The sequence below is a fragment of the Mastomys coucha genome, unplaced genomic scaffold (assembly GCF_008632895.1).
Source record: "Mastomys coucha isolate ucsf_1 unplaced genomic scaffold, UCSF_Mcou_1 pScaffold12, whole genome shotgun sequence".
Classification (NCBI taxonomy): domain Eukaryota; kingdom Metazoa; phylum Chordata; class Mammalia; order Rodentia; family Muridae; genus Mastomys; species Mastomys coucha.
This window is the reverse complement of record NW_022196894.1, coordinates 29,248,612-29,258,895: the sequence shown is the minus strand read 5'-3', so window position 1 is coordinate 29,258,895 and position 10,284 is coordinate 29,248,612. Positions and strand designations below refer to the sequence as shown.

The 10,284-nt window shown below is 43.5% G+C and overlaps 1 long non-coding RNA gene across 2 annotated transcripts in view; it reads left to right on the top strand.

The window, feature by feature from the left end:
• Positions 1-10,284, top strand: part of LOC116085803 — a 28,219-nt gene that overhangs the window by 9,791 nt on the left and 8,144 nt on the right. The window lies entirely within an intron of this gene.

Here is a 10,284-nt window from a genome sequence, read left to right as displayed (position 1 = left end):
GTAGACCAGGCTGGCCTCGAACTCAGAAATCCACCTGCCTCTGCCTCTCAAGTGCTAGGATTAAAGGTGTGTGCCACCACTGCCCGGCAACCTGTAGCAGTTTTAAGAAGCACCTATATATACCAATAAAATCCATCCTGTTACCATTTCTCACATACCCATTAAAAATAGATTTCTTTTTCTTTTTTTTTTTTTTTCTTTTAAAATTTTAAGACACAATGGATATGTAGTCCAGACTGGCCTTGAACTTGCAACCTTCCTGTGCTGGCCACCCACACCCACCCCAAGTCCTGGAATTATAAATAATATACTACCATGTTCATCTTCAAGTGGATTTTAATAGGTTGGTAAGCCCCTTTGAAGGCCCATCATTTTAAGGTGTTCGTATGGATTTGGATAAAGAGGCAATGTGAAAACTGGCTGATGTATATGACTGAATATGCACTGGGCTCTGACTAAACCAGATATGCCAACAGAACTCTGACCCCCAACCTTTCTCTGTAGCAACCAGACTAGGAAGATAACCTCCACATTTGCAGTGGTTGGCCTTGGAGAATCAGGGCTTACGCCATGATTGCCAGCTTTCTCTAACCTATGCCCTCGCTTCTACTCAAGACCACTGGAAACTAAATGTTTCCCCAAATCCCACTTCTAGCCACCTCCCCTCTAGCTCTGTCATGTGAACACCACCATCTGGAGCATACCTGAGGATCTCTTCTTCGCTCTTTCCTTCCCTTCTTTTGTGTTATAAAGCGTCACCATTCCCGGCCAGCTTTACAGTCTCAAGAGAGAGCAGCTCTGCCCCTTGCTAGCACAGCGTCTGTGTAATAATAGCCTTGATTTGTCCTTATTCAGGTCCACTACTTGTTTCAATAATGGCATTAAAAACTTCCTTAAAAGGGCTATCATGAAAATTATAATGGAAAAAAACTGCTTAGTCAGCTATTCCAACAAAGGCCTCATTCATCAGATCCCTACTTTAACTGGTATAGATTACGCATCAATTATAAGCCAGACACTAGAATAAATTACACCTCTGTAGGACAGATGAATCTGAGAAGAAAGCCAGGAACTACATAGCTGATGCCTTGGGGTGTGGCAGTTGGAATCTTGAGTCCGTGCTGCTTGTGACTACAGCGTGCAAAGGAGCAACTTCAAATGTCTTTAAAGTTCCCTTGTTTGCATGTGAGTGAAGACGTCCTCATTATGCCCACAATGTGCCCCAAAGAAATCCTGCTAATGGGGTGAGGAAGTGGCTCAGCAGTAAAGCCCACCGACTTCCAGAGCACCCAGGTTTGATCATGGTACCTACAAGAAGGCTCACCATTATCAGTTACTCCAGTTCCAGATAATCAGATGCCATCTTCTGGCCTTTCTGAGTACCGGATATGCACGTGGAGCACAGACACACATAGACAAAACACCCTTACATATAAAATAATTTTTTAAAGGATTACTACTAATCCTTGGAAATTTGTGACTCTATTTTTAGAACCATAATAAAAAATATTGTACATGTAATTACTTGTCTAGGATAATTCTCTCTTCCTCTCCTTCTCTGTTTTTTTTTTCTGTTTTATATTTAATTTATTGACTCATGGCACAAAGTTTTCATTAATAAAGTTGGCAAACAAAGCTCCTGGAAATCTTGCTCCAGGGAATGATGTTCTGGGTAAGATTTTTACTAAAAATGACATTTTCATTAGCATTGCTAATGAACTGTGCTTATTTCTTTGGGGAGTGATGATTTATTAAAAGAATTAAATGTTCAGAAAAAAATACCAAAATAATTACAACTATTCGTTTTGAATATGATCACAGTGTTTGCAAGAGAAAAATTAGTGACTATTCCCTGCAGTCGTGGTGGCTTTTAAACACTGCATAATTCTAGAGATTGCCACTGGGGAAGATTGCACCATTGCTCATTAGGTGGATAATGTCATTATAATAGCTTTACTCTGAGACATAAACCAGTTAAATGAAGCCCCCGAAACAAAAAGGCAGAAGTTGTTTGGTGAGTCATTCTTCTTCTATGGTGGCTCTATATTGAGCCAGAATGCGGCTCAGGGCTTAATTTGATGAATCTTCCAAGGAAATGCTTCAGGGGAAGGGGGTTGGGGGGCAGTAGGATCCTGTAATTGGTCTCCAGGCTTCATGATCTCTGTTCACACAGCTTTGCAAGCTAATTGTGTACAAGCCAGGAGAGAATACAAATGCACACATAATAAGCCTTCAGGAAGACCTCCCTGGCTCTGTGCTTGTGACTCTCTTCTTGCCTTTGTGACCTTAGGAACTTGAGTGTGGCTGGTGCTGTTTTGGTCCAAAGTGCTGGGAAGTTCAGATCAGGTCAAGGGCAAGGCCAGGCCGGGCTGACTCCAGGGTTAGCCTTATTCACATGTCTCTTTTAGGCTGGGCTAAAGAAACATCAGGAACATAGGCTGCTTGCTAGAGGTTGGTAAATCAGTTCTCCAAAACAGGACCAATTGACACAGAAAGGAAAATTGTACTGTGAGTGGGCTCTAGCCCTGAGCACAGATTCTCGTGGTAAGCCTTACACGAATAGTCATGGAGAAGCCGGTGGAGCAGAGGTAATGGGGACTCCACTGAGTGAAAGGTCTTATCCTAGAACCTATCACTTGCATGGAGGAAGCTGCTTCAAAATTCTTCACTCTGGGGGCTGATGTGATGGCTTAGCCATTAAGGTGTTGGAAGCCAAGTCTGAAAGCCTGAATTCAATCCCCTGGGATTCACCAAAAACAGAACAAAACAAAACAAAAACACCTTAATCTCACAAATTGCCCCCTGACCTCCACATTCAGGACTGTGGCACATGACAGCTCCCACAGTAAATAAATGTAAAGGTAAAAAAAAAAAAAAATTAATAAATTCATGACTCTAGACTTGTTGACTGCCTTCTGGAGAAGTCATCAGGCCAGAGCCTGACATTACAGGGATGCCAAAGGCTTGGCAGTCCACACCAGTGCTGGCAGCAGAACCGAATTGAGGACTACTTCTGAACCAAGGAACTGCCTCCTGGCAGAGCCCTGAGCTGGATGTGGCTGAGACGCTGATGGGTAAAGATGAAGGTGGACAGTGACCCAAGTTCAGTTCTCCATGAAAAAGGTGGCTCGCCTACAAACAAGGAAATGAGAATGTCAGGAACGAGAAAGCCCTTATTCTTCAGTCTGCTCAGTCCAGGCTGTTCACAGATGGATGTGGGGATAGATAAAGATGGCCTAGCACTTAGCCACAGGAAGTCAATAGAAACCATTGGTCTAAAGAAGAAAAATGGATGAAGGACCGGCTGGGGTTGCCCGTAATTTAGCTGAGGCAAGAGAATTCTGATTTCCAGGACAGTCCTGACAATCTCTCCTCTTCTCTTCTCTCTCTCTCTCTCATACACACACACACACACACATAGAGCCACACACCATACACAAAATAAAAAGGAGGAAAGCAAGATGCGGAACAAGGAAGACTGTAAATGGAATAGAGAGCTCAGTCAGTGGTTAAGAGCACTTGCTGCTTTTGCGGAGGACTAGGGTTCAGTTCCCAGCATCCACATGGTCGCTCACAACCATCCATGACTCCAGTTCCAGGGATCCTTTCCTTTCTTCTGGCTTCTGCAGGCAGTTATTAGATAGGCACACGATGTCTAGATATACATTTAGGCAAAACACTCGTATACATAAGACGAAAATAAACCTGACTGAAAAGGAGAATTGGTTCAGAGTGGGAAAAATGAAAAGGAGCAGGAAATTCAGGAGCCAGTGAGCCGCAGAGGCAGGCTTCTGATCCTAAGTCGCAGGCTTAAGGTTTGAAATGGCCCTGTTTTCTTCTCCTGCCACTCCTACAAGCTTTAGAGAACTTGTAATATATCCTCGGCATAGCTGTTCTGAGGATTGAGCATGAAGAGCTCTCTGCTTTCCCAGACATGGGGTCTGGAAGCTCCATGGCCATCTCTCAGAAGCTGTGCTCAGCGTCTCCCGCCCCGCCCCCCACCCAAGTGTCCGCAAAGCGATGCGTGCATGGATAATCAGAGGCTGGAATTCAGCCTTCACTCTGCGCTCCCTTCTCTCTGCTCCTGGAGTTCCTGGGACAGATCCTTGTTGATCTTTTTCACTGCCACCCTCTCCGTGTCTTCAGAATGACCTTCATTTCATAAGTTGTATTCTGGTCTCTGAGACAACCCCCTTTCATGAGAAACCTTGAAATTCACAGCATACCTTGTTCTCAGAGTACTTAAAATCTTGACAACAGGCTAGCTGCAGAGCTAACCACCCAACAAGTGTTAGATGCCGAAAGACGGCCTAATTGAGTAGGAGGACTGGAAGGAATGATGGCACTGGGCTGAACGGAGGAAGAACAGGAAGGAGGGGCCGAAGGGCTTCCTGTGCCAGCAGCTGCCCCTGACAGTCCAGCTCTCTCCCCATATCTCCGTAGACTAACATGAGAAATACTGTCTGGACTAATAAAGAAAAGATCGACACGGTTACCAAAGCATGCATATATGTGTGTGTGTGTGTGTGTGTGTGTGTGTGTGTGTGTGTGTGTGTACACACACACAAACACACATACCCATCCATCAGATAGAGTGAACCCAAGCATCATTTTGTATATAACATTGGGGAGAGGGTCTAGCTTATATGCTCAGTGAAAACACATTGAAAAACAGAAATACACTCCGGGGGAAAAAAATCAACCCAGATCACACAACTTAAAGATAACTGCCAACCAACTAACATTTGTTGAAGATATTTCTAGTATTTTCCATGCATATACATTTTTTCATACAAAAAATAGTAGCATACGTGTTATTTTATAGACTTTTTCTTTCTTAGGTAATTTACATTTACTTTTTAATCTCTGAAAAGGCTTAGCCTACGACAGGATATTTCTGTTCAGCTGTGATATAATAACCATCTCAAATGGGAGAAACATCTATACTGTTGTGTTTTATAAAAAAAGAAAGAGCCAGGACACATTTAGTGGAGGTGCTCGGTAAGGTGAGGTGGAAAGGGGGTGCCTCTGCTGGCCCATGCTGAGATATCCCTTCCCCCTGAGGTACCAGCCATACAATATAGATGGAATAGAGTTTATTTAGGGCATGGGGAGGGGAGCTGAGGGGGTAGAAGCAGAGAAAGAGAGAGAAAGAGGGAGAGAGAGAGGGAGGAACATGTGGAGAGAGGGGGGAGGGGAGAGAAGGAACAGAGAGAGTAAAAGGGTAAAAGGGAGAGGAGAGGGCAGACAGCCCCTTTTATACTGAGTTGGCATACCTGGCTGTTGTCAGGTAACTGTGGGGCGGAGCCTAGAAGGAATATTAATATATATGAAATACTACCATTGTAATAAACTATATAAGCTCAGATTGTGACTGCTCCAAGGTATGGTTGAAGGGAAAGTTTATTTGTTTGTTGTTGGTTGGTTGGCTTTTTTTTTTTTTTTTTTTTTTTTTTTTTTTTTTTTTTTTTTTTTTTTGAGCCAGGGTTTCTCTGTGTAGCCCTGTCCTGGAACTTGCTCTGTAGACTATGCTGGTCTTGAACTCAGAACTCAGAGATCCACCTGCCCCTGCCCCTGCCCCTGCCTCCTGAGGGCTAAGATTGTAGACATGGGCCACCACCAACTGGCTAGGGAAACATTTTTATTGTAGATATGAGGGAGCGTATGGCTAGGAGCGTGTGGAATAGTCCAGAGCAGAGAGTGAGAAAGTAATAAACTGAACTTGGCTAGCAGACTGAACCCAGCCATGCGGGTAGGGGGAGCAAGAGAGGAAAATAACGGAAAGCAGGCAAAGGAGAGGGAGAGGGGGTGCCTAGTGGGGGAGACAAGAGATGTAAGGAATGAGAAGGTGTGGGGGAGGGGGGCAGGAGGGAGAGAAACCCATGAGCTGGAGAAATTTAGGGTAGGAGGCCGGGTGGAAGAGCTGATAAGAGCCTCGGGACTTGTACTGAGCAAGCCAGGAGGCCATCATGCACTTAGGTATGTTGATAGGTACCACATAGCCATTTGTCCCAAGTTTCTTTTGGACCTGATAGAACCCACAAACTGCATTATAGCCTGAAAGTTCCAAAGAGTCATAGCGCCCTGTAGGTAACAGGGGCCAGCGGTGACAATGTACGGATCCTACAGTCTCTAAATTTTAATGTTTTTTTCCGAGACTGGGTTTCTCCGTGTAGCTCTGGCCGTCCTAGAACTCTCTCTGTAGACGAGGCAGGCCTCGAACTCAGATCTGCCTGCCTCTGCCTCCCGAGGGCTAGTATTAAAGGCTACCACCGCCTAAGAAAATAATTCTTATACCAAAATTCCTATTCAGAAAAGTATAAAAGTCGCCAAAGCAAACGAAATGAGTGTGATGGATCACTTATCAACCTGACTGGTTTAAGAAACACTTCGAAAGTGCCCTTTGTGGTGGCCCACGCCTCTAGTCTCAGCACTCCGGAAGCAGAGAGGCAAATTTCCTTGAGTTCCAGCCAGCTAGAGATATATATGAGACTCAGTCTCAAAAATCAGAGAAAAAAAAAAAAAAGACCCTGGTCATTAGTGAGGCACCGCTTTGAGTAGGCCTGCGTGTGAAGGTATCTCTAGAGAGAATTATTTGGCAGGGAAGGGACCTGCCATGCTATGGGGTGACACCATCCCATGAACAAGGGTCCCAGACTAACAAGGGAAGGCAAAGGCCAGAGAACACCAGTGCTCACTCTCTGCTTCCTGACTCATTCTCCCCTTCTTAACACAAGGAGACCAGCAGCCTCCTGCTTCTGCAGGCAGCTTCCTGCTCCAACTGCCCAACCTTCTCTGCCAGGATGCTGTGCCTTCAAAGTCTGAGCCAATTAAGCTCTCTCTCCCTTAACATCTCAAGGACAGGCACTTGCCAATAAGTGTTTATGACATGCGCTCCCCCCCAACCCCCAAACAAGCTGGAAAGAAAAGGTTACATTTGAGAGAACGTACTTAAAAGCTGTGGTATAATAAGAAGCTTCTTGCCAGGTTTTTGGTTACTGTGACAGCTAAATTCATTCACAAGACACATGACTAGATCCTGTCTCTTGTCAGTTAATCTGAGTGCTTCTCAACTGGTCTTCCGAGTTCTCTCCGATCTGTATGCAGTTTGCACCTTAGATTTCTAACACTTAACTTACATTTTCTTACATTGCCTTTTAGAAGTAACTTGCCCCAGGTCACAAAGCTGACAAGCAGGTACTTCTGATCCCCAGTTCATTGTTTTTCAAATCACCTGTGATTCATTTACCAGTCCTTGAGATGTTATCATAATGAATAAGCATGGTATGGTATGGACTTTTCCAAGATTTAAAAAACAATTTTTTTTTTTTTTTTTGAGACAAAGTCACTTGTAGCCCAATAAGCCCTAAGCTAGCTTTGGACTCCTGATCTTCCTGTCTCTACCTACGGAGTGATGAAATTATTATAGGCACATGTTGATAAACTGTTTATGACTCTCCTGCCATCCCCAACCAATTGGAAAGAAATGGTTACATTTGGGAGAGAAGCCATTTTGTGGCCAATACACAATGTGTAAAATAAAAATTGTACTCCCCTTTTCCCCTAGAGCTATGTGATTCCTGCTGTTGTGCTGGCACACGGTAGTAGCTAACACAGTGGGCTCTTGGGTCTGCCTTCTAGATTTGAATCTTGGCTCAGCAGTGCTATGATCTGAGAGGGCTCACCTCCATGTATCCCCACCCTTTAAATAACTAAAAGGAGTACAATAACTGCTGTTCAGAGGATGGCTGGGAAGTCTGGAGGGAGAGTGTCAGTAAAGCACGTAATCTTCCGTTCATCAGCCACTAAACACCTGGCACGTAATTATACGTACTACTTGATGTTGAGAACCTAGATAACACTGTCTTATCCAGGGAGGAGGGGACACGATGGTGCTAAGTAGGACAAGAGGTACAGTGCCCTGCTCCGATCTGCCAGAGGATTAGAAGGATAATTAAAAGGCTTCTCTAGCAGGCTACATTCTCCTATCTCCCACTTCAAAAATGGTTTCGGTCTGTGGTTATTTCTTCCATTGCCAGTGGATTGGCTAGGCATTCTGTAGCTTAATTTTTAAAATGATTGATCTTTTCTGCACACCTTTGGTTATTATTTTCTCATCTAACTCTGTTGCAGTGAGAAACAGTTGGTGAATGTTCAGTGTACCTTTTTTTTTTTTTAATGTGAAGTTTGTTGTTTGGAGAAACATCGCTCTGAAAGCAGCAATAAATCACATTTTATAACTGTGGGCCACATTTTCTACGAGTTTATTGTTTTTCTGTTTGAATGTTCTATTGGTTATTGGAAGAATTTTTGTTTGTTTGTTTGTTTTTCGAGACAGGATTTCTCTGTATAGCCCTGGCTGTCCTGGAACTCACTCTGTAGACCAGGCTGGCCTCGAACTCAGAAGGAAGAAAATTTTATACACGTTTACCTTTCTGTTTTTTGGCATTTGTTTCTTGGTTCCTTACTACCCTACATTCTCCTACAAAAGCTTGAGTGGTGGTCCCAGCCGGGAGTGTGGCTACTGTTCCACCCTCAGACACTGTATCATCAGTTAATGCAGACAGATGAGAAGTGTCTGAGGGAAGAGAAAGCCGCCCTCTTAGAAGGGTTACAGAGCTTTGGAGTTTTGTGTGTATGTGTGTGTGTGTGTGTGTGTGTGTGTGTGTGTGTGTGTAGATGGGAGAGGATGAGGTGCACCTGCTTAGGAGTCAGAGCAACCAAATCAATGCCAGAGATCAAGGGGGATGGCAGATGTTGCAGTCAATCTGTGCTTACACTCCACTGCAAATGTTTAAAGATACTGTTATTAGCTACACATGTATCGAGAATTGTATGTTTGCTGGATTAATTTGTTTATGCTATGAAATGTCCTCCTCCTGCCCCCTTTTAACAATGATACTCTTTGCTTTGGAATCTCTTTCATTGATGTTAATGTTTACTCCTCTGAGTTCTTATAACAAGTATGGTTGGGGCTGGAGAGATGGTTTCCCTGTTTAGAGCATGCTGATCTTGCAGAGGACCTGGGTTCAATTCCCAGCATCCACAAGGTGACCCAATCATTTGTAATTCTAACATCAAGGAACATGACACCCTTTTCTGCCTCCAAGGGCACCAGGCATTCGTGTCATTCACAGGCCTATATGCAGATAAGAAAAAAAACATTCATGCACACAAACTTAAACAAATCAAAAAAAATCATTTTAAGAACCAAGTGTGGTGGTATGTCACTGTCCTAATGTTGGACAATTTCGTTATTTAAAGACTGTTAAGAATGTGTGTGTGTGTGCGTGTGCACATGTGTGTATGTGTGTGTGTGTGTGTGTGTGTGTGTGTGTGTATGTATCTGAGAGAAAGCATGTGTGGTGTGTGTGTCTGTGTGCATGTGTATCACTCTGTGTGTGTGTCCGGTCCAGAGGAGGGTGTCAGATCCTTTTGAGGTTTAGCTGGAATTAAAAATGACTTTGAGCTGACTGATGTGGATGCTGGGAACTGAACTCAGGCCCCCCTGAAAGAGCAGCAGCATGTGCTTTTTTTTTCTTTTCCTCTTTGAGACAGTGACTTGATATGTAGCTTTGCCTGGCCTGGAATTTGCTCTGTAGACCAGGCTGGCCTCTGGAATTCAAAGAGATCTTTTTGTCTTTGTATCCCGAGTGCTGGGATTAATGGCATGTACCACCAAGCCCATCTGCAACTAACAATCTTAGGTGCTGGGCCATCTCTTCAGCCCCCTGTAACTAGATATTTAAACTATCTCAGTTGTGGTTGTTGATTATGGAAAGTATTTTGGATGTTAATTCTCATCCTTATCCATTGTGACAATCTTTGCTTTTTAATCGGGATCTTAACACATTTAATATAATTATTACAATAGCTCCACATGAATCTACCACTTTGCTGACTTTTGTCCATTTCTCTTATTTGTTCTTTCCTTACCCTTTCTTTCCCGAGTCTCTTTTAAATGACTGAGGAACTCTTCTCATTCATCCTCTCTTCACCATCGCCTTTCGGGCTCTAATTCTGCATTTGTAATTTGGTGGTTGTCTGAGGGCTGGCAAAATGTGTTCTTTACTTATTGCAGTCTTGTATCAACAACAGCACAATAACTTCACCAGGATATCTCCTGTCCCCTCTCTGATCCTTTGCACCAATGTCATCCATTTTACTTCTGCATTTTACTTCTGTCAGATCCATAATATGTCATGATTGCTTTTGCGCTAAACAGTCAACTTTAATTTAAATAAATTAAAATTTGAAAAATGTCTTCCATATTTAAGTCTTGTC